Here is a 23,377-nt window from a genome sequence, read left to right on the forward strand (position 1 = left end):
CGATAACACTCGTCGTCACCGTGTAGATTTTAAAATCATTTATAGATTTTAAGATATGACGTGAAAGGTAGAACTGTTTGAGGGTTTGGCCTCAAATCAACACAAGGCATAAGAGCATACGATAACACTCGTCGTCAAGATCTTAGGACCATCACTATGAATGTCATGACGGGAGTCATTGAGCATGCTAATATTAAAACTTCTTTCAACCTATTATTGGGACGCCCTTGGCTTCACGACCTTAAGGCCGTCCCTTCATCCCTCCACCAACAAGTCAAGGCTATAGTTGGAGGGGTTCCTATCACCATCGACGCTTCCCCTATGAGAATCAAAGCAATTGATAAGCCAATCATAAATGTGGAGCACGATGAAAACGATGAAGACTTATGGGGCTTTAATGCCGAAGAGGTCTCTTTTATCGAGGAAGATGAAAAGACCCCTCTTCGCTACGACCTCTATCCAAACATGATAGTAAACGCTATTAGTAGAAAACAAGGACACTTTCCCGGAATGACTCTAGGAAAGAAGAAAAGAATAGCGAAGCAAATGGGATTGCCTGGCCTCCCTAAATTAGATACTTTTTGACTTGGTTTTGAATCGACTCTGGAAGACTATAAGCGAGTTTGGGAAAAGATCAACGCACGGAGAAATGATCGTACCCAGAAAAAAGCTATTCTAATGGATCACTATCCTCCCACTCTTAATGGACAATTCATAATAAAGGGTGAAGATTATCCATGCCACGAATTCCCTGAACCGTTTGTCAAAGATGGGATCAGACAACTAGGGTTCGTCATTTTCTTGGATTGTAATTTCTTAGATGAGATCCCAACTCCCATCTACAAGGAGCAAGCACCTCCATGCTTCGAATTTAATGTTATGGGTCTCCTCTTTGGGTACGAGAAAAGATGAGCCTAAGCGTGTCGACGACAATTCTGCGCTTATCTAAACGGTATTACAAAGAGAAGACTTTGATCCTAAAGCTCATTACTCCGGTAGAAGGATTAGTTCAGGGCTGGCGAAAGACTGTGAAGATGACTACGCCAATTGGATGAAGAATCTCCATCACCACAGGACAAGGACCAATGTTCGATGAGTCTGAGTCCGAATTCAAGTCTTTTGTAGTCGAGTCTTCTAAATCTTCTATAGTTGTGTCTCCTTCTATCCCTTCTAGTTTAGAACCTACTCCTAGGATAGTCAGTAGTCAAGTCCCAACGGACGTATCTATTTTCGATGTAATGGTTTCATAATTTAATAACATGTCTTCTTCCGCTTACTTCTCGTGTCATTCTTTCACCCAAGATGATGAGCATTGCCTTGCAAACAATGAAAACGATGAAGAAATAATTAAAGCAGTGGAAACACTTGAAAATAAAATGCCAATAATTGAAGACACCTAAACAGTTAATATTTCGAAGGATCCAACTATTAAAAGAGAAGTTAAAATTGGGTTAACCTTTAATCAAGAGGAAAGAACCGATTAAATAAATCTACTGAAAGAATTCATCGATGTTTTCGCTTGGTCATATGAAGATATGCCAGGAATAAATAGAGAAATTGCGTAACACACTATACCCTTAATTCCAGGAATGAAACTTGCAAAACAAAAGTTACGTCGAATGAAACCTGACGTAGCTCTTAAAATAAAAGAAGTGCAAAAATAAATTACTGCAGGTTTTATTAAGGTATCCAAATACCCCGAATGGGTTGCAAATGTGGTACCAGTTCCTAAGAAGGATGGTACAGTAAAAATGTGTGTTGACTACAGAGATATGAACAAGGAAAGTCCAAAGGACGACTTCCCTTTACCACACATCGACATTCTATTAGATAATACAACAAATCACGCGTTTCTCTCGTTTATGGATGGATACGCATGATATAACCAGATTCTCATGGCTGAAGAAGACATGGAAAAGACTACCTTTATAACACCTTGGGGCACTTATTGTTCTATAGTGATGCCATTCGGGTTGAAAAACGCGGGTGCTACTTACCAAAGAGCAGCAACTACTTTACTCCATGACAAGATGCATAAAGAGGTTGAAGTATACGTGGACGATATGATTGTAAAATCGAAAGACTGTCTAGGACACCAAATAGCCTTAAGAAAATTCGTTGAGAGATTAAGAAAATATAGCATGAGGCTAAACCCAGCTAATAAGTGTGTATTTGGAGTCACTCAGGGAAACTCTTAGGCTACGTCATTAGCTCTAGAGGAATAGAGATAGATCCAACCAAGATAAAAGCAATCATGTCAATGCCGCCGCCCAAAATTGAGAAACAGATTCGAGGATTTATTGGCCGGTTGCAATACATAAGTAGGTTCATTTCCAAACTCACTATGATGTCTGAACTAATATTCAAAAAGCTCAAAAAGAATGTGCCAATAATATGGGACGACGATTGTCAAAAATCCTTTGATAAGATCAAAGCCTATCTCGCTAATCCTCCTATATTAGCACCTGCACTACTAGGAATCCCTCTTCGGTTATACCTAACGGTTACCAAAGAAACAATGGGAGCTATGCTAGCATAAGAACTAGAAAATAAAGAAAGCGCCATCTACTACTTAAGCAAAAAGATGATCGAGTATGAAGTTCTCTACACACTGCTTGAAAAATTATGCCTCACATTAGTGCGGCCATAACTAAACTAAGACACTACATGCTTGTCCATACAGTGTATGTAGTATCTCGAATGGCTCCTCTTAAGTGCCTCTTTGAGAAATCTACATTCAATGGGCAAATCTAGATGGATAGTACACTTAGCCCAATTTGATGTAATATTTATGCCTCAAAAAGCAATAAAAGGATAAGTGGTTTCGGACTTCTTAGCAGATTTCCTAAGAAGATTCAACACCAATGCATGAAAACGATTTTCCGGACGAAGACTTAATGGTCACAAAAGACGATACTTGGATATTATAATTTGATGGATCCTCAAACTAGAAAGGATGTGGTGTAGGAGTACTGTTAGTATCACCAAAAGAAGAGCACATCCCAATCTCATAAAGCTAGATTTTGACGTTACCAACAATGCTGCGGAATACGAAGCATGTGTGGTAGGCCTTGAAACTGCTTTGACATTGGCAGTAAAGAAGCTACGCATATTCGGAAACTTTTCCCTCATCATCAACCAGATCTCCAAAAGATGGAAAGTAAGGAGTGAAAGTTTGGCCCATTACCAAACATACTTAGAAACCCTTACTGACCAACTCGAGAAGGTAGAATATATATATCTACCAAGAGAATAAAATCAATTTGCTGATGTCTTGGAAAGACTAGCCTCGATGGTTAGAATTCCTAAGAAAATTGAGCAAATGCCTTTAAAAATAGAAAAAAGGCATAAGCCGGCTTACATCCAAGCCGTAGAAGATAATGAAATAGTTTAAGAAGAAGAAAAATAGGAGGAGGAACCTGTGTACACTGACATCCTTAATTATGTCACAAAAGGGGAATATCCACTTAATGTCGACAAAAGAGCAAAACGCGCTCTAAGACTTTTGGCGTCCCAATTTGTGCTCATAAACAATGAGCTACATAAAAGAGTACCCAAAGGGAGAGCCTTCTTATACATAGGCAAAAAAGGAAGCTCAAAGGGTGATGAAAATAATCCACGAAGGAGCATGTGGAACTCATATGATGAACGGCAAAATGCTGGTATAAAAGATAATGCGCCAAGGGTATTATTGGACTACCATGAATAGGGATTTCCATCAATATGTAAAGAGATGCCCTAAATGCCAAATATAAGCTAACTTGCAACATGTTCCACCATCTCTAGTTTACGCCTATACATCTCCATGGCCATTCTCAACATGGGGAATAGATATCATTGCGAAAATCAACCCTCCTGGGACAAGAGGCCATGAATACATCCTTGTTGCAATTGATTACTTCACAAAATTGGTTGAAGCAGCATCATATGCGAAATTCACCGCAAAGCATGTAGCAGTCTTTATCGAAAGAAACATCATATATCGATATGGAGTCCCACATGAAATGAGAAGTGACAATGGAACTCACTTTCAAGCGGAATATGAAGAATTGTTGCAAAAATATGGCACTCAACATCATCACTCTTCTCCACACAGGCCTCAAGCAAACGGCGTAGTAGAAGCAGCCAATAAAAATTTAAAAATAATCATTGAAAAGATGACGGAAAACTATAAGGATTGGCCTGACAAACTCCATTTCGCTCTTTTGGGTTATTGCACATCAATCCGCTCATCCACATGAAATACGCCATTCTCCTTAATATATGGAATGGATGACTTACAATCTGTAGAATTAGAAATACCTTCCTTACGCATTGCGTTAGAAAGTAAACTCGATGAGGTTGTGTGGACCAGAGCGAGATATGAGGAGCTAATTCTACTCGATGAAAAGCGACTAGAAGCTCTACATCATACTCAATGCTATCAAACCCGTATGGTTAGACACTTTAACAAGAAGCTCAAGACAAGAAACATCAAAGTAGGAGACTTGGTGTTAAAAGCATTAAGGAAAAATGTTCTAGACTCAGGAGGCAAATTTAGGCCTAATTGGTGACGTGGGGAAAACTAGGTCGTTGAACTAATCCTCCCTACGGTCAAACAAATTTATAATCACTCAACTACCTAAATACAAGTATAGAGGTAAGTCAAGGGTCGAACCACTAGGAACGGTTATGTTCAAGTATTTCTAATTAACGCCTAAGCTAGGTCGAAGTCTAAAGTGAAAGGTAACATTATTCTACTTCCTAAATCAAGAACCAAACAAATGAAACACTAGGGAGTGGGGATCAACATGCATTCATGATAATCAAGCTAATTAGGGAGTCAAGCAATCCAAGCAATGCAAAGACAAATAGTAGGAGCAATTAGGGGCATTCAACTAATCATCCTCACACTCTCTAACATAGATTTCTCTAGTGCTAAACAATATGAAGAAACATAATCAAATACTCAACTAATTATGATCAAACCGATATCAAGTGGTCATGTCAATCAATTAAATCATGCAATCAATGCTAGCAATCATGGTTAGCTACTCCAATCAAACTTATGCAACTTGCAAACCTCTATGAATCAATTTAATCACAACACAAGAACTACTCAAATTCCCAAATCAACCTCAATCCATCAACCACACATGTTTACCCACACCCTAGCAAGTAAACTACTCAAGAAATATCATCATCAAATCTACTATCAACTATAGAGAACAAGAATCAACAAAATATCAAGAACAATTACTCTAATCAAATATCAAATTCAAACCAAACAAACATCAAATTAAACAAAGCAATTGAATGAGATAGAGTTTAGAAATGCTCATTGATAATTAGGAAGATCTCCAACACAATTGTCACACTTGCATCTTCAATCTCTCAATCACCATTGAAATTCTTCACTTTCTCTCTCTAAAACTACTCCTAAGCTAGCCTAATCTAGAGAGAGAAGCTCTCAACCTAAGAGAGAGAAAACTATCCTAAAACTAAAGAATTACATGAATGAAGAATAAAGGAAACCAAAAACTATATAAACAAAAGGAGAAAAGAAGCTTAAAATCGTAAAAGACCCGGAAACCCGCGCTCGCGGAGGGGAACGGACACCCCGATAGCCGCGCCCGCGGCCCAAGCCCGCGCCCTCGGGGAGCCCTCGGGACAACCGCGGGTGCTTGCTGCCCAAATACGGCAGTTTTGGAGCAGCAGCAACCCCACGCCCGCGGCAGTTTTCCTGGGCCAACTTCAGAAGGCTGTAACTTCCGATCTAAGAATCGTATGAAGGCGTGCGACCTATCATTGGAAATCTCTTCAAGTCTAGTTTCCAACCCAACTTGAATCACCCTAATCCGATCTGTAGAACTAGAGATATGACTAAAAAAATGCACAAAGGTCCTATTTGATACTTTGCAATCCTTCGTTTCAAAAACTCAAATTCAATTCCGAAAAGTGCATATTGATCCTAGTGGGTGCTATTTTCAATTCCCATGCATATAGCCCGCGACGTACCTACAAAACAAGACAAAGAAACGAAGAAGCAAGAGAAATAGCCGAGAAATGAATAAAATGATAAGAAAACCATTAAAAGCATGCATTTCTCTAAACTAACACAAAAACACGCGAATCGAACATTATTCTCTAAAAACACGACATAAACGACTACAAAGGAGCATAGAAATATAAAGAAAACATAGCCTAAAGGTGACATAAATGGCACGGATCAATTGGTCCGGACCATACATCGTTAAAACCATTCTATCAGGAGGTGCCACAAAACTAACTGATATGGACGGTAACGAGTTCTCAAATATGACGAATCTTGACCAACTTAAGAAATTCTACCCATAATAACTTGAAAATTATATTAAAAAAGATCTATGTTTGACATAATTCCTAAGGAAAGGATACGTAGGCAACCCTTTACGAGGCGCGACCACTTCAAATTTTACAAATACTGTATTTTTACATTAGCACGCCGAATCAGAATCAACATCGCATGAAAATTCAAGTCAACGCGCCGCGACAGGATTATTGCGCCTTGATAGGAGCGTCGCACTGTGATGGATCTGGATTTCAGGCGTCGAAAAATTTTCGTCAATCTGGGCAAGTTTCGGTAAATTTCGGGAAATTTCGACTTCCGTGCTCGAATTATTTTTTCGAAATTATTTCAAGTTGTTTTCCATTGTTTGAATAAAATAACAGAATTTAATATAAAAAAGTTGATTTAATTTTTAAAAGCTAAAAATTGAACTAATATATAAAGTAAAAAATTACATTATTGATGGAATTAAAAAAAGCTTAAAAAAATAAAATTGACTTGAAATTAAATTATCTAATAAATTGGAAGTAAAACAATGTTCTAATCGGTCTTCTCTTTTCTAACTCTCTTCCAATTCTTGTCTGTTTCCTCTTCTTCATCCATTTCTTTCACCAATAAGGATCCCTTAGATGACCTACACACAACTTTGGTAGATATAGTTTCTCCCTTGGCTATTACACCATTCTTTTTCTCAACCCAGACTTTTTTTTTCTGTAGAGTCGGCTTTTCTTTTTTCTTTGCCTTTCGCAACACTTTTCTTTTTAAGCATCATAGAAGTCTTGAATTCAACTCTTGAACCTAGGAGATCCTTAGGAGGAAGTTTCTTATCCCCTTGGCGGTCTTTAATATTTATTTTGTCCTTGTTCGTGTTCCAAACTTTGTTCTTGTCTTTTTGAGATCTACCAAGTAACCTATGCTTCACATCTCTAGACAAAGGAGGAGGAACTTTGTGGGACACAACTTCCCATAAAGGCCTAGCGCACCAATAGTCATCAAATCTTTCCATATCCTGTGAAACCGGAAATTCATAAGGGCGACGAAGATCTCCTAAAGGAATGGTTTGAGCAAGACCATACTGTCTTTTTACCCTACAAGGGCAATAAAAGGTCAACTTTGATAAGCTTGGAATACGGCAAAAGGGTTGAGCATTAACACCAACCATCTTCTCAATTCTCCACCAAGGAACGATCCACTTAATGGAAAAGTCGCGAGTTTCAAAAATTCTACTCCACTCTCGACGCCCCATTTTTATAGAGAAGCACTTCTTCCTTCTTACAAGACAATTAGGAGTGTATTTTTCAATATTTTCAGGAGGGATAATTAGCTTCAGCCTTTCCATTAGCCAAATCTGCAAAAATTCAATGTAATAAATTATTATTACTATACAAAGTTATATATTTTTTATTTCTGTAACTAAAAATATTGATTTTCTACCTGTAATAAAATTAGAGAGCCTCGAAGAGGTGCTTTTGGATCTCTTTTTAGCTCATCTAAGCTAAGCATTATTTCTCCAACGATTAGTGGCATGGGATTCCTCTCGGCATCCACTTGTTCAATGACACAAGCTAAAATAGCTTGACCCTTATGCATACTACCATTGGTGAGCAAATATTGGATAAACATACAAAAAAGGAAGGCTCTTCTCTTTTAAACATGAAAAGACTCCGACTTCGGCCTATTAAAATAAGTAAATGCAAACTTCTTAAGATCAACTTCAGTTCCATCAACTATGACTTTCAAATCATTACCCTTGAGGTTAAGAAACCGCTCAAAATCTTCATAGTAATATTCATTAAACCTAAGAATTACTAGAAGATCTAGAGAAGGGAAGCTAAGAATGGCACCAAATTCTTCCGACATAGGGAAAATCTCATCATCGTCTAGTCTAATGCAATGGGTATCGGGATCCCAATATTCTAAGGCGGTATGAATAAAATCTATGTCAAGATCTACCCCCTTAATACCATATAAACCTCCCAAATGTTAAAAGTCAAGTTCTTTTCTCTCTTTAGCGGTCAGAGAACGACACCACTCACGGGTTGTATCACAAAATTCCTAGCCATAACTACTTGATTGGGAATTAAAAAAGCTAATATTTCTATTGGTTTGATTATGCTAGAATCGGCAGATTTGCGGGCTATTTATAAACAAAAATTGACGCAAATCAAATTCCAGTCGAATTCGAAAAATTCAGGATTATTGCGCCATGACAAGGTTGTCGTGTCGCGATAGAATTGTCGTGTCGCGACAGCCATATCCTCAGCAACAAAGAAGCGCGCTATCTTGACCACATTTTTTTCGACTTTGACTCAAATTTGTACTTTGGCTTTACGGTTTCTTAACCCTGTACCCTTATTCAATCTTATTTTTGGAATTTTTTCAAACACTTTTCCCATATTGATTATTTTAAGTTAAGCTTATTTTAAGGTGAATAATAGGAACTAGAAACTAATTTCAGCCATTGATCGTACTCCATCTAATGGCTCACATTGCACCCACTCTCATTAACGACATTCTCATAATTTTGCTGTTTTCAAACTTTTTTCCAGGTTTTTTAACTTTTAAGGCAATTTCATTTACTTTAAGACTAATTTCATTTAGTTTTACTAAATTTTCATTTACTTTTGAGAAATGAAACTGGAAACTACTTTATAAAGTTAAAATATTACAAATATGCCATTAATGACATGGGAAGCATGTGAGCCGTCCGATTAACATGATCTAAGGGCTTAGATTAGTTCCTAGTTCTTATTTTAGCCTTGGTTCTCATTATAACATGGTTATATATATATATATGTATATATATATGTATATATATGTATATATATGTATATATGTATATATTTATATATTTATGTATATATATGTATATATGTATATATATATGTATATATATATGTATATATATGTATATGTATATATATGTATATGTATATATGTATATGTATATATATATATGTATATATATATATATATATATGTATATATATATATGTATATATATATGTATATATGTATATATATATGTATATATGTATATATATATGTATATATATATATATATGTATATATATATATATATATATGTATATATATATATGTGTGTGTGTATATATATATATATATGTATATGTATATATGTATATATATGTATGTATATATGTATATATATATATATATATGTATATGTATATATGTATATATATGTATGTATATATGTATATATATATATATATATGTATATATATAACGCGGCTAAAACTGCTTACCTTTGGTATGGCATTGCTCATTGCAAGATCTTGATCAATTAAGATTTATTTTGGTTCAATTCCACACATTGATTTTTTGAAAATTGAAAGCAGCCAAACAAATGTTTCTGTCTTTTCAACAGTTATGAAGGCACATCCAAACATTGTTGTTCTCTAATGGTTGTTCATACCAACAAATGGTGTACATATCAACCCATATTTGTTTGTTCAGTATGTTGTATTAAAGATTAAAACATCACCATAAGCTTTGAAATCTTCAAGAATTTGAGAGTCACGCAAAAAATAGCTCACCATATTATTTTCTTCTCCAAATTTCAGTCTACAAAAGAATGAAGGATCTTTATCTGCTCATTCTTGAAGGGTATCTAATACATTCTGCATGTCTCCACCTTCAACTGTACTCATTTTCACCCTTGATACATAATTAAGGTGGTCTCTCTTAGTATGACCTATGCATTCTTATCCTCCAGCTTCATTGCTTATATAGTTGTAAGCTTCCATTGGTTTAATACCACTCTCAACCATGCTCTCAATTAGCTCACCCATTGGAGTTGATATTTGTCTTTCTGATCTTAGATGATGTCGTTGAACTGTTTTTACCAATTCATGATTATGTTCCAACTCATGTGTAAGAACAGCAAATGTACCTTCTGCATTTTTCTCGAAACGAATATGAGCTTTGCATCCAGTTCTTGTGTCATTTACTTCCTTTTCTTTTCATTTTTTTTCATTAGTTTTACCCAATATTGGTATTTCAACTAAATTTTGTTCACCTGCAATCTTCATTTTACCCTTTGTTTGTCCTTCCTTAGAGCATCTAAAATAAAACTCATACATAATTTCATTATTATCTCTTCTCTTTGTTGATTTTCTGACACTAAAACCAATAGATCTTGAGTGAGCTTTGTATGAAAAATATCCATCATTGTGGTATGATACTGTATAAACTACTAGACATCTACTTATGTTTTCATCTTTGTCATATTTGTAATAATCTGCAACTAAAATATCATTCTGTTAAAAATTATTTCAGTCAGGAATTAGATTATTTGAGTCAGTAATTAGATTATTTTAGTTAGGAATTAGATTATTTCAATAAGGAATTATATTATTTCAAATAGGAACTAGGTATTTTGTCCGGAATTAGGTATTTTGTCAAGACCTACATTATTTTTGACAGGAACTAGATTTTTTTTGTCAGAAATTACGTCATTTTTGTCAGGAAGTAGATAATTACATTCACGAATTAAATTATTTTAGTCAAGGATTAGATTATTTTTTATCAGGAATTAAATTATTTTTGTCAGGAATTACATTATTTGTGTCAGGAACTAGATTATCTATTATCACATTCAGGAATTAAATTATTTTAGTTAGGAATTAGATTATTTTAGTTAGGAATTAGATTATTTTAGTCAGGAATTAGACTATTTCAATCAGGAATTAGATATCACATTCAGGAATTAAATTATTTTAGTTAGGATTTAGATTATTTTAGTTAGGAATTAGATTATTTTAGTCAGGAATTGAAGTCGAAATTAATTTTCAACCATTACATCATTATAATTACATAGCATTTAATTACTAGTGTATTATACTTCTAATTTTCATAATTTCAAACAAACATACCTAGTATATTTGCAGCATCTTCATCTCTGTCTTCATCATCTTTTTCCTAATTTGTGTTCTCTTCTATAATTATATCATCATCTGCATTCATCATTAATATTAGTATATTGGTATGTCATAATCAAATGAATTCCTTGCAATATATTATTAATATGATCTGAAATTAATGACGTTGCAAATTATTATTTTTGTCAAGAATTGAACTCTAAATTGATTGCATGCAAATTTAAATTAATTCTCTGTGAAAACTTATAAATATGATCTGAAAATAAAATTGAACTCGAAATTGATTGTACAAATTAAATACGATCTGAAATTAAATATGATCAACTATAAAATATGATCTGAAATTAAATACGATCTGAAATATAATATGAAATTAAAGCAAATTGTACCTTTTTCTGCAGTAATTGAACTCGAAATTGATTTTATAGGTGAATTAGATTCTTCTTGAATTGTTATCATGTTGTTTGATTTCTCTAGTTTTGTGAAGTTTTCGAGATTGAAGATTTTAATTCTATGAAATTTGAAGATTTGAATGCTCTGAAATTTGAGGAAATGACGGCGCTCTAAATTTGAGGAAAATGACGAAAATGAGAAAAATAAAATGTTGGCGCGCGGGATTTGGTCGGGTTCGCGCCTTTTTGTTTGTGAGCCCGGTCTCAAGTGAGTCTAGTCTCACACAAAACCTTTTGATTGTAAAATACGGAGTAATATTTTTAAAGATTGAAATGAGAAATAAATTATAGGGTTTATGTAAGAAAAAACATTGGACGTTAAATAATAAATATGATATCAATATATTTGAAGGAATGCAATAACTTTTATATTAACCAGGTTAGGTCCCATGCCATGCACGGTAATTTTCAATAACTATTTTTAAAATTAATATTTTATTATATTTTTTACTTTTATATGTTATATTCATATCAATTGAATGTTGAAAACCAACAAAAATGAAAGGGAAAATTACACTAAGAATAATCAACATGTGTTGTTCTTGGCAAGTATTATTGAAGTATCCATAAAGTACTAATTGATTGAAATTCTAATCATAAATTATTCAACGAAATTAAAAAAAAACATATCATTTGATGATTTAATATTCGCATTTCATTATTTAAGCTTGTATGTAGCTTCTATTTCATAATTAAAAAAAAATTATATAATCTTGTTGTAATAAACATATGTAGTACATAATATGTCTTTAATACAGAAATAGTCCATAACAAATTATGTTAAGAATATTATTTTAATTTTTTGGCTTAAGTTTATATTTGTCAATATGTTTTATTTCGGAAAGATTCATCAAAATCTTCTATTATACTTTGTAGGAAACTAAACTTTATATATATAAATTATTTTTTTCTTAAATAGTTTTTTTTCAAAAAAAAAAAAACCTTAGGACACACAGGGAGATGACACATGTCATTACTGGTGTGTCTTTTAGTATATAGTTATTGATTATTGATTAAGGAAGTGATAAAAAAAAATATTTAATCAAACTATTTTCATAAGTGAAGAGAAAATAGTCGGAGACTTTTATTGAGATAGTAACATATTTTCCATAAAAAAAAAAAAAAAAAAAAAAAAAAAAAAAAAGGATAGTGACATGTGTTAATTTAGTTTAAATTTAGGTACCTCTATTTTAGTACAAGTGTAGATATATTACTGATAACTGAAGCATTATTATAATTAGAAAAATGATAAACATAACCCTAAGAGTTATGTATATTAAGCTAAAAAAGGAAATATTAAAGATAAATTAACATTTATTACACCGATTTGCGCGTGATTTTGTTATAGTGTTATTATTATTGTTATAAATTAGCAAAAGGATAATAAATTTTGTGTCATTAATTTTCTATAAATACTAATTTGTTATATGAATACCTTCTTGTAGTAGAATTAGGGATTCAGTTTTATCAATAACTATATAAACACATATTTTAAATCAAAAAAATCTATAACTATTAATACTTTAATATATTGTAAATTAATAGGTTAATAACAGTTTTATTTATTTTGGATCTATAAATATTTGTGGCAAAGATATGTCAAAATTTTTTATTATAAGTAATAATATTGTACTTGATTAGGGAATTATTTTTGTATAAGATTTTTTAATAGTATTTATTAAGCGCAAAAAATAAAAATAAATTTAGGACACATCAAGAGATGACACGTATCTTTGCTGGTGTGTCCTTTTGTATTTGGTTATAATATATTGGATATCATCCCGTTTTTTTTACAACAATGATATGAAATACTTGTTATAAAAAGTGAATATAGAGATCAAGTTTTCATAAATAAAACCCACACTCGCGTCCTTTACATTTTCGGCATGTTACCGTGTGACTGAGGTTACTCATTCAGGGGTTACATTAAGGGATAACTCGGTTGGTCACGAGTTATTTATTCTGAGGTTACTCAGTCGGTTAGAGCGTTTTCAGTGTGACTGGCTCACACACACCAAAACACTTAACGGGTAACCCTTGATCAAATAACCTCTGATCGATCGAGTAACCCTTGAATAAGTAACCCAGGCCGGCGGCCATACATGAAAATTTGTATTGCACTTTGTAATGTATTTTTCATTTTTTTTGAGGAAATTATACTGTATTATTTTATCAAAGTAAATGAATCTAATTTTCAAAACGCCTTCTTTCTTTACATTTCTTCGTTTTTAAACAGCTAAACCTCCTTTTTTAAAAACCTATGCAATTTAATAATATATATTTACTCATTAATGGTCCTCAATCACTCTTACTTTATCATTTCTCATTTCCCGATCCAATAGTCCTTGCTTCCTCTCACACCACTGTTTTGGGCTGATAACACGACTTCCTCATCAATCATATAAGTTGAGAGAAAAAAAAAGGCTCTGATAAGAATAAATAAGAGCCACTTAGGGCATGTTCAATTCACATTTACTCAACTAGCTAAATTGAACTGAATTAATCTGATTGGAGCTGAACTGAATTGAATAGAGTTAAAATGAATATTTTATAAGACAATGAAATTAGGAGCTGAACTAAACTGATGGGAGCTGAACTGAACTGAAATTAAGCTAAAGTAAATATGCCCTTAATTCAATATATAACTAAAACAAGTTTTTGTACGTTCATGAGGATTTAGATAACTTTAGATAAATTAATACATGCAACCGTTGATTTAAGTTGACAAATAATAAAAAGAAAAAACCTAAAAAAATTTGTTTAATTATTTTTTGCTTATTCCTCTAAAACTAAATTACTACAACAGCTTCAAATCTTCCATTAATGATAATCTGCAAAGTATGAATAACCAACACAATCTAGTTGAAAGATTAAGCACCATTGTCAACCAAACATAAGATATTGCAATAGAAGAATTTTCTATCGTTGAACCACACTGTCGAAAATGAACATCAGATACCTAATTCATGACTTCATGCGATTTATAGGGAGAATTTGATAGAAGAGTGGGGTGCTGAGAGGAGAGAGAATAACTTAAAAAAGAAAAGAGATTTGCCGGAAATAACACGACCTTAGAGCGGTTTTCCAAAAGTAGCACCACCTTTTGATTATTTTAAAATAAAACGACCTTTCACATATTTCCGCTAAAATTGATACAAAAAGCATGTAACCTGTTTTACATATTACCCGCGACACACGCCACAATATCTTTGGTTAAATTATTTTCTTTTTTTTACAATTTTGATTTGAAAAAAAAAACCTAAAAAATAAAAAAATAAAACTAAAAAACTTAAAATTAAAAGAAAAATAATTAAAACCCCCTTTTGCCTAGATCCATCTATCCCTCTTTCACCGGGAACCACCACCTCAATTTTGGGCTCCCTACCTCCCTTCCCCGTTCCCTATTTTAGCCCCCACCTCTCCTCCCCGTAGCAAATTCGATCCCCCCTCCCTTCGTTGTCCTCAAGTTCGAGCCCTTCCCCTTTACACAACCAACATTTCCAACTGGTTAGGGATTCGGGTAGGTGGTTTCAAGGAAAGAGATAGGTGGTAGGGGGCCGAAAATGGGGAGGGGAGGGGAAGGGGAGGGGCATCAGAACTGGGAAAGGGAAAGGGACACCGAAAATGGAGGGAAGGGAAAGGCGGCCGAAAATGATAACAAAAAAGAGAAGGGGGCCAAAAACCTAGTATTTAATTTGATATCATTAAGAATTTTTTCAAGTAAAATTTTTTTTGTTGTAAAACGTTACAAATAGTAGTATTTTTATGAAAACAATAGAAAAAAATTATATTATGGGAGCAAGTGAGCGATAGTTGAATAAAATAAAATACGAAGTATGTTTTTAAAAAATTATCAATTATGGGATTTTAATTAATTACGTACCAAACTGTAGTTGGTCTAGTAAGAAAGAGTTGTATCTCACAACCATGGTTGTATTAAAGATAACTTAGGGTTGGAAGGAGTTAGGAAGGATATCAAGTTTTTAGATTTACATGAGGATGAGGCATTGGATTGTAAGGGATGGAGTAGGAGGATCTTTGACGATGATTACACGAAATAATCAAATTTGGATCATGTAACCGACCCCGCTTATGGAATTAAGGCTTTGATTAATTAATTGAATTCATAAAATTTCCAATTCATATATAGCCAATAATATAAGTAGCTAACCTAATGATTGCAAACAAAACCTAACACTCCATTAATGGAATCTATCCATCTTTTTTTTTTTTTTTTTTGAGATAAAGTATCTAGCTAGATATTAAAATTGGAGCTGATAATAGCTTTCAAATTTGCCTAATTACAGTATAAATTACACTTTCAATGGCGTATCCAAGATTCACATATAGGGTGTTCAACAATAATATAATTAAAAGACAATATTCCAATCCTTTTTGCATAAACGATCTAAACATTTTGTAGCTAGCCAAAAAAAAAATGGTAGGGAAAAATGTGTAATTCTGGATTTGAACTCTAGACTAGAGTGACAATTCAAGAAAGCTTGAGAGACACTTAATTAATCAGTAAGCTACACTTTATTGTCGCTATAGGGGCGCTTCAAATTTTATTTTGATGAAGTTGTAGGGTATGCAAAAGCATACCCATTGTGTTAGCTATATCAGCCCCAACTCTTGATTATTTTCAGCATAAACAGAATATAATTTTGAGTTTGAGAATGAGGATAAAATCAATAACTATATACTAAAAGACACATCAGTAATGGCACATGTCATCTCCTGGTGTGTCCTTAGTTATTTTCCTATTTTTTTTAAAAAAAAAAATTCTATTAATTAAGAAATAAATTATTTACAAAATAATATTATCTTATATACAGTACACATTCTATATTAATATGTAGTAATTATTATATCTAAAATGAAAAGATTTCACAAATCTTTCTAAGAAATTTGGACAAGTATAAATATCAAAAATCATATTCTTAAAGTAATTTTGTTACTTGTTTTACAAAAAAAAAAAAAAAAAAAAAAAAAAAAAAAAAAAAAAAAAAAAAAAAACTCAATAGTTTGCCTAATTTTGTTTTATTTGTGTATTAGAAGGTACAACTAAAAAATCAACATATTACATACTTTTATTATTCTTCAACTAATTTATGCTTATAATACTTATCAATCAATAATATATAACTGTAAATCACCGTGCATGGCATGGGACCTAACCTAGTTGCAATAAAAAGAAAGGCAAAAGTAAATTAATGATCACAAGTTTACTATTTTGTGTTCAAATCAAACTAATATATTTACCAAAAAAATATTAAATTCCTTTATTTTGTTTCATTTCACATTTGTTTAGAGATATAAGAGATGGAATACTAATGCGGATTAAGTAAATTAAATATTAAAAAAAAAAAAACAAACAAAAAACCCCAACCTCTTTATAGTTCCCAACTTTCCTTGATAAGAAACCAAATTTAATCCCCTATATGTTTAGTTAAATATTGCCTTAAATATTATTTTGTTCACTTTATTTTCATCTACTATAAATTCAGAAAAAGGATTAAGTAATACTTAAGTTCACTAGTTGTTGGCCCACGTGCTACGTGCGCAGTCCCCCAATTTGGTGATTTAAATTCGGTTATTATTGTATAATTAGTCATTGGTATGTGATTGCATTATTATTTCTAATGTTTTATTGGTAACGGAGTTAGGTATACTTGTTAGCGTTGAACAAAGTAGGAATTTTGATGGAATAGATTGTTTTGTTAATGAATTAATGTAATATATGACCATTTGTGTGTGTTGATTATTAAAGTAATTTCACAATTTAGTGAAATTGAGGTGGATTAGATTTATTAGTTGTTTATCATGATAGTTGTAGGGGAAATTTGTAATCTATTTGCTTGTATTACATGTTGCAATTCTTTTATGAAACGGTGCATATTTAGCCCAAAATAAAAAGGTGGTCCAACGCAAATGATAGTGTTGTTAAAGAGAAAAAGGATTTTGGGCGTATGTGAAGCGTTTTAGTGTTCTGTGAAGTAGGGTAAATGTTACAATTAGTTGTGTGGATGATTGGCAAAGTGGGTGGTACAATCAGGGCGATTGGAGGATTCACTACTACAAAATTGACCAAAGAGACAGTATCAAGATTATACAAAAGAAACAATCAGGGTGATCATGGTGGTTGAAGGATTGGAAAACTAAGTGGTACGATCAAGGAAATTGGAAAATTAGCAAACTGAGTGGTGCGATTAGGGCGATTGGAGGATATCAATCTGAGTGTTTCGATTAGGGAAATCGATTGGACGATTGTCAACATCCAATTTGCCAAATTAAAATTGAAATTCAATGATTGAAAACTAAACTTCAATGGATGACAGAAAGCTCGACTCTTTAATGGAAATCTTAGATCTTACAAGAGGAGAAAAAAATTCGTTCAAAACCAAAACACACTTATCAAACCTACTTCACTCATACATAAGGAATTACATAAAAACAAACATTTAATAATCAATCCAATATCATAATTAATTAAAAAACAATAAATAAATTGAATAAGACCCAAGTATCAAAATTAAAATCAATGAAAAGTAGAAAATTATACTGACGTGAGGGGGCGATTATAGGATTGATAAATTGAGTGTTGTGATCAGGGCCCTTGTAAGATTGCAAACTAGGTGTTGCGATCAAGGCGATTGGAGGATTGACAAACTGGGTGTTTCGATCAGAGCGATTGGAGGATTGACAAACTGGGTGGTACGATCAAGGTGATTGGAGGATTGGAAAACTGAGTGGTGCAATCAAGGCGATTGGAGGATTAGCAAATTGTGTGGTGCGATTAGAGCGATTGGAGGATTACAAAATGAGTGTTGCAATTAGGGAGATTGGAATATTGGCTGCCAAATTAAAACTGAAATTCAATGATTTACAGAAAGCTCGGTTCTTTGACGGAAGTCTCATATCTTATAAGAGAAAAAAAATTCGTTGAAAAACAAAACTCACTTATTAGACCTACTTCACTCGTACATGAGGAGACCGCATAAAATGAACGTTTAATAAATAATCCAATATCATAATTAATTACAACAATAAATGAATTGAGTAAGAGCCAAGTATCAAAATTATAAATTGACATCAATGAAAAGCAGGAAGTTATACCGGTGTGAGGGGCCGATTAGAGGATTGATAAACTGAGTGTTGCGATGAAGGTGATTAGAAGATTGTAAACTGGGTGTTGCAATCAGCATGATTAGAGGACTGCGAACAAGGTGTTGCGATTAGGGCGATTGGATGATTGATCACTGGGTGTTGCGATCAGGATGATTGGAGGGTTGACAAACTAGGTGTTACGATCAGAGCATTTAGAGGATTGGAAAACTGGGTGGTGCGATAAAGGGGATGCGAGGATTGGCAAACTGCGTGGTACGCTTATGGCGATTGGAGGATTAGTAAACTGGTTGTTGAGATCATTGGCAAAATGGATGGTGCAATCAGGGTGATTGAAGGATTGACAAAATGGGTGGTGCAAACAAAGCGATTGAAGGATTGTCAAACTGGGTGGTGCAATCAGGGCGATTTAAGGATTGGCAAACTGGGTGTTACAGTCATGGTGGTGGAGAATTGACAAACTAAGTGGTGCAATCAAGATGATTAGAGGATTGACAACTGGTGTGATCAAGGCAATTAGAGGATTCGCAAACTAAGTGGTTCAATCAAGGCAATTAGAGGACTAACAATTAATGCGATCAAGGCAATTAGAGGATTGACAAACTAAGTGGTGCGATCAAGGCGATTAGAGGATTATCAAACTGAGTAGTGCGACTAGGCTGTTGCAAACTGGGTGTTGCGATTAGGGAGACTGAAAGATTTGCAATATTTAATTTGTCAAATTAAAATTAAAATTTAATGATTAAAAAATGAACTTCAATGGAGGATAACTCGACACTTTAATTGAAGTTTTAGATCTTATAAGAGGAGAAAAAAATATGTTCAAAACCAAAACTCACTTATCAAACCTGTTTCAATAGTACGTGAGGGAACTACTAATATCATAATTAATATTAGTATGAAAATTAATAAACAATCTAATATCATAATTAATTACAATAATAAATAAGTTGAATAAGACTTAAGCATCAAAATTATAAATTAAAATCAATGAAAAGTGGGAAATTATACTAATGTGAGAAGGGCAATTGGAGGTTTGGTAAACTAAGTGATGTGATTAGGGCGATTGAAGGATTGAAAAGTTGGTGTTACGATCAGGCCGAACGGAGGGCTCACAAACTAGGTGGTATGATCAAGGTGATTGGAGGATTGAATTGACAAACACTGCTTTAATGGAAATCTCGGATCTTATAAGAAGAGGAAAAAATCCTTCAAAACCAAAACTTATTTCTCAATCCTATTTCACTCGTACATGGGGAAAAGTGTACGAGTATTAAACAAACATTTAATAAATAATTCTTTATCATAATTAATTACAACAATAAATAAATTGAATAAGGTCTAAGTATCAAAATTAATAAATTAAAATCAGTGAAAAGAAAAAAATTCATACCGGTTTAAGGGGGCGATTGCGTGATTGACAAACTGGTTGGTGCGATGATGGCGGTTGGAGGATTGGCAAACTGGGTGGTGTGATCAGGGTGATTGGAAGATTGGCAAATTAGGTAGGGCGAACAAGACAATTGGTAAAATGAAAGTTGCTTAGACCAGTTTAACGTAAATACCCACCCTCAAATCATAATGAATATAGTATGAGGTGGTCTAAGTTGTAGGTAATTTTTTTTTAATGTAATTCTTGGTAATTTGCGTATGAAAGAGAGTCTATGGTATTGGACTATCAATATTGTCTTAAAGTGTTGCCATGTTGTAATATAATTTTGAGAAGTAACTTGTAGGGTAGGTAGTTAGAATTACGTATCTTTGCATAATGAATTGCATATATAATAAAAGTATTAATTCTACAATCCTTTCATAATAATAAATGCTACTTCAATTTCAATTACTAAGTATGTTAATGAATTTCCTATAACAATAGAGAAGGGAAAAGGGGGGAAATCATGAAAAATTGCACATGTCAAGTCAAATGTAATTGCTACTTAAGCTATAAATTACAAGATTTAACACAAATCATAAATGAGGTTGATGTTCAGCAGCACAACCCACAAAAAAGAGTGAAGATCCCGAACTCTTTCGACAGAATTACTTGAGCTTAAACTCGGTAAAGAGCCTCCTTCTCGATCTCCTCCTCATTTTCCCTGAAATTAATCAAAACAGACCAACAATAAGAAGTATGATCATTCTCATACTCAGCTATAAACCTATCAAAATCAGTTGTCCTTACCCCGGGATCAAATCTCATGCCTGAATTATTTACTTTATTTTGCTTCAAAATGCCAGCTAACATAAAGCCAAACCCATATTCAGAATAGATTATTTATTTGTAATGCCCCATGAACATTAACTATCCTTAATCAAATTACAAAGTACCAAAAATCCTACAAAATCAGAAAAGCATAAACACATGAAGTAGCAGCTCAAAATCCTCGGATATTGTTTGAAGCCACATGTACCCACATTGGAATTAACAAAATTAGTGCTGAGAGTAATAAATCATTCTTAAAATACTTCTGAATACTACCATTTCCCTTAAAGAAACTCAAGACTATTCACACAAAGTATTGATTTAGTGACATCTTTCACAATGATAAGCTTGTGGGTGATCACTTACTATTGCCAAAGGAAGACAAAGCTAAGAAAGTTTTCCTAATTAACATAATTTTAGCCTCTAAATAGACCTCCAATTGCTTTAAGATGAACATCAAAACACAGCAAATAAAAATGAATTTAGCAGCACAAATCCGAATTATAAGGATTATAGATGCAAGCATAATCTCATAATTCCATCATTTTCCTGCAGATACAGATAATCAAACTCTAATTCACTACACTTATGACGTGTTTGGTAACTTTGGTCTTTGGTTTCTTGGTTAGAATAGTAATTGACAGCAATTAATGATATACTAATAGCACTACCATGAGAAGAAACAAATAAAACACAGAAAACATTTCAAGTGCCACAACACAAAATTAACAAGCAATATGTTTTCACATTCTTTTCCATACTTGGAAATTTACAAGTATCTACATGTTAATCAGATAAATAAGAATGCTATCGGCTACATTGATATGGGCTTGCTTACATTCACTAAGTTCTCTTAATATACCTTCTCCAACAAGATCCAATGTTTGAATCAATTCCCACAAATTCCTCGTATAAAGCAAGGTCTTTAGGATCACACACATATAGCTACCACCCAACCAAATCAATCAAAATTCCAAACTCCACAGCAATCAAAACTAACAATACCATTAATAGTGAGCTAAAACAACGCATGCGATGGACAACCAATCAACCAACACCCTCTAACTAAGACAGTAATTTTGTTAAAACAAAACTACTCCAATAAAACCCTCCATTGCTAAATAAAAAACACTTTCAATAATACACTACAAACAAAGATTTATTAGTCATTGCACTAAAACCCAATGGCAAACAAGATTACATCGATGTCGTAAGTCGTATGAAACCCAATTGTTCCACATGCTAAATAAACCCCTGGTATTATGCTGCAAATACAGATATAATTTACTACCTTATAACCTAAATTATTTCATCACATCAAAATCATAATTAAACATTGCTAAATCTTACTTTCAGAATTTAAAAATAACATCTTTCAGCATTAAATCACATATCTTAAAACCTTAATTCAACATCAATCCATCAATAACAATAGCTAAATATTATAAAATTTTATACATTACAGTAAATTACCACTAGCCTCTTCTCTTACTTGTACCCTCGATCTTTCTATATCGTCTTAGCCTTCACCAAGTCATCTTTCAATTCTCTGTGTTCCTCATTCTCCTTTCATTCCTTTAGTCTCTCCATTTTCCCTTTCTCTTCCTCCTTATCCTTCTCTCACTCGCTCCCCTCTCTTTTATGATTTTATATTTCCCCTACCTCCTATGATTTTAATATTTTTATTAAACCTAGCCCTAGTTGCCCCAACCTACCTCTCTATCTATCTTTCTCTCATTTATCTTCACTTTTAAATTCTCCCTCCCTCTCTCTCCCCACTTCTTCATTCCCTTCCTCTCTTTTAGAACTTCTAGCTCCTTACTCGTCTCTCCTAACTTTCTTTTATGGTTTTGGAAATATTAATAAGCCAATTCCTACTCACTCCACCCTCCCTATCTCTCTCAATTTCCCTCTTCTATTTACATTGTAAAATATTATTCCAACATAGACGTCTTCACTTTTCGAATGTATAATTGTCACATGAAAGTATGAAAACTTTACAACCTAACACATGAAAGGATTTAGGCCTATCATATCTGCTCAAGTTGGTTATAATTCTATCTCAAATTGGCAATAAATTAAAAACATACATTACCGATTGGTTAGCCGATACTCTGTCAACAAAATTAACCATAAATATTTTCTTTAGAGACAATAGAAAATCAGTAGCTAGCTTCAAGTTCAGATTTCTACTATGTGAAGTTGCGAATTTAGTTATATCAAATCATACTAATGCACTTTAGTTATATTAAAGAAGTATAAATCAACAAGTTTAGTTATATAATCAAATGAGAAAGGAAATGAAATAAAAGACACAAACATAGGAAAAAAAACAGAAGGGGAAAAAGCAAAGGAAAGAACAAACTTTAAAAAATTATCAAGTAGA

Source organism: Chenopodium album, chromosome 18 (assembly GCF_948465745.1).
Source record: "Chenopodium album chromosome 18, dcCheAlbu1.1, whole genome shotgun sequence".
NCBI classification, from domain to species: Eukaryota; Viridiplantae; Streptophyta; class Magnoliopsida; order Caryophyllales; family Amaranthaceae; genus Chenopodium; species Chenopodium album.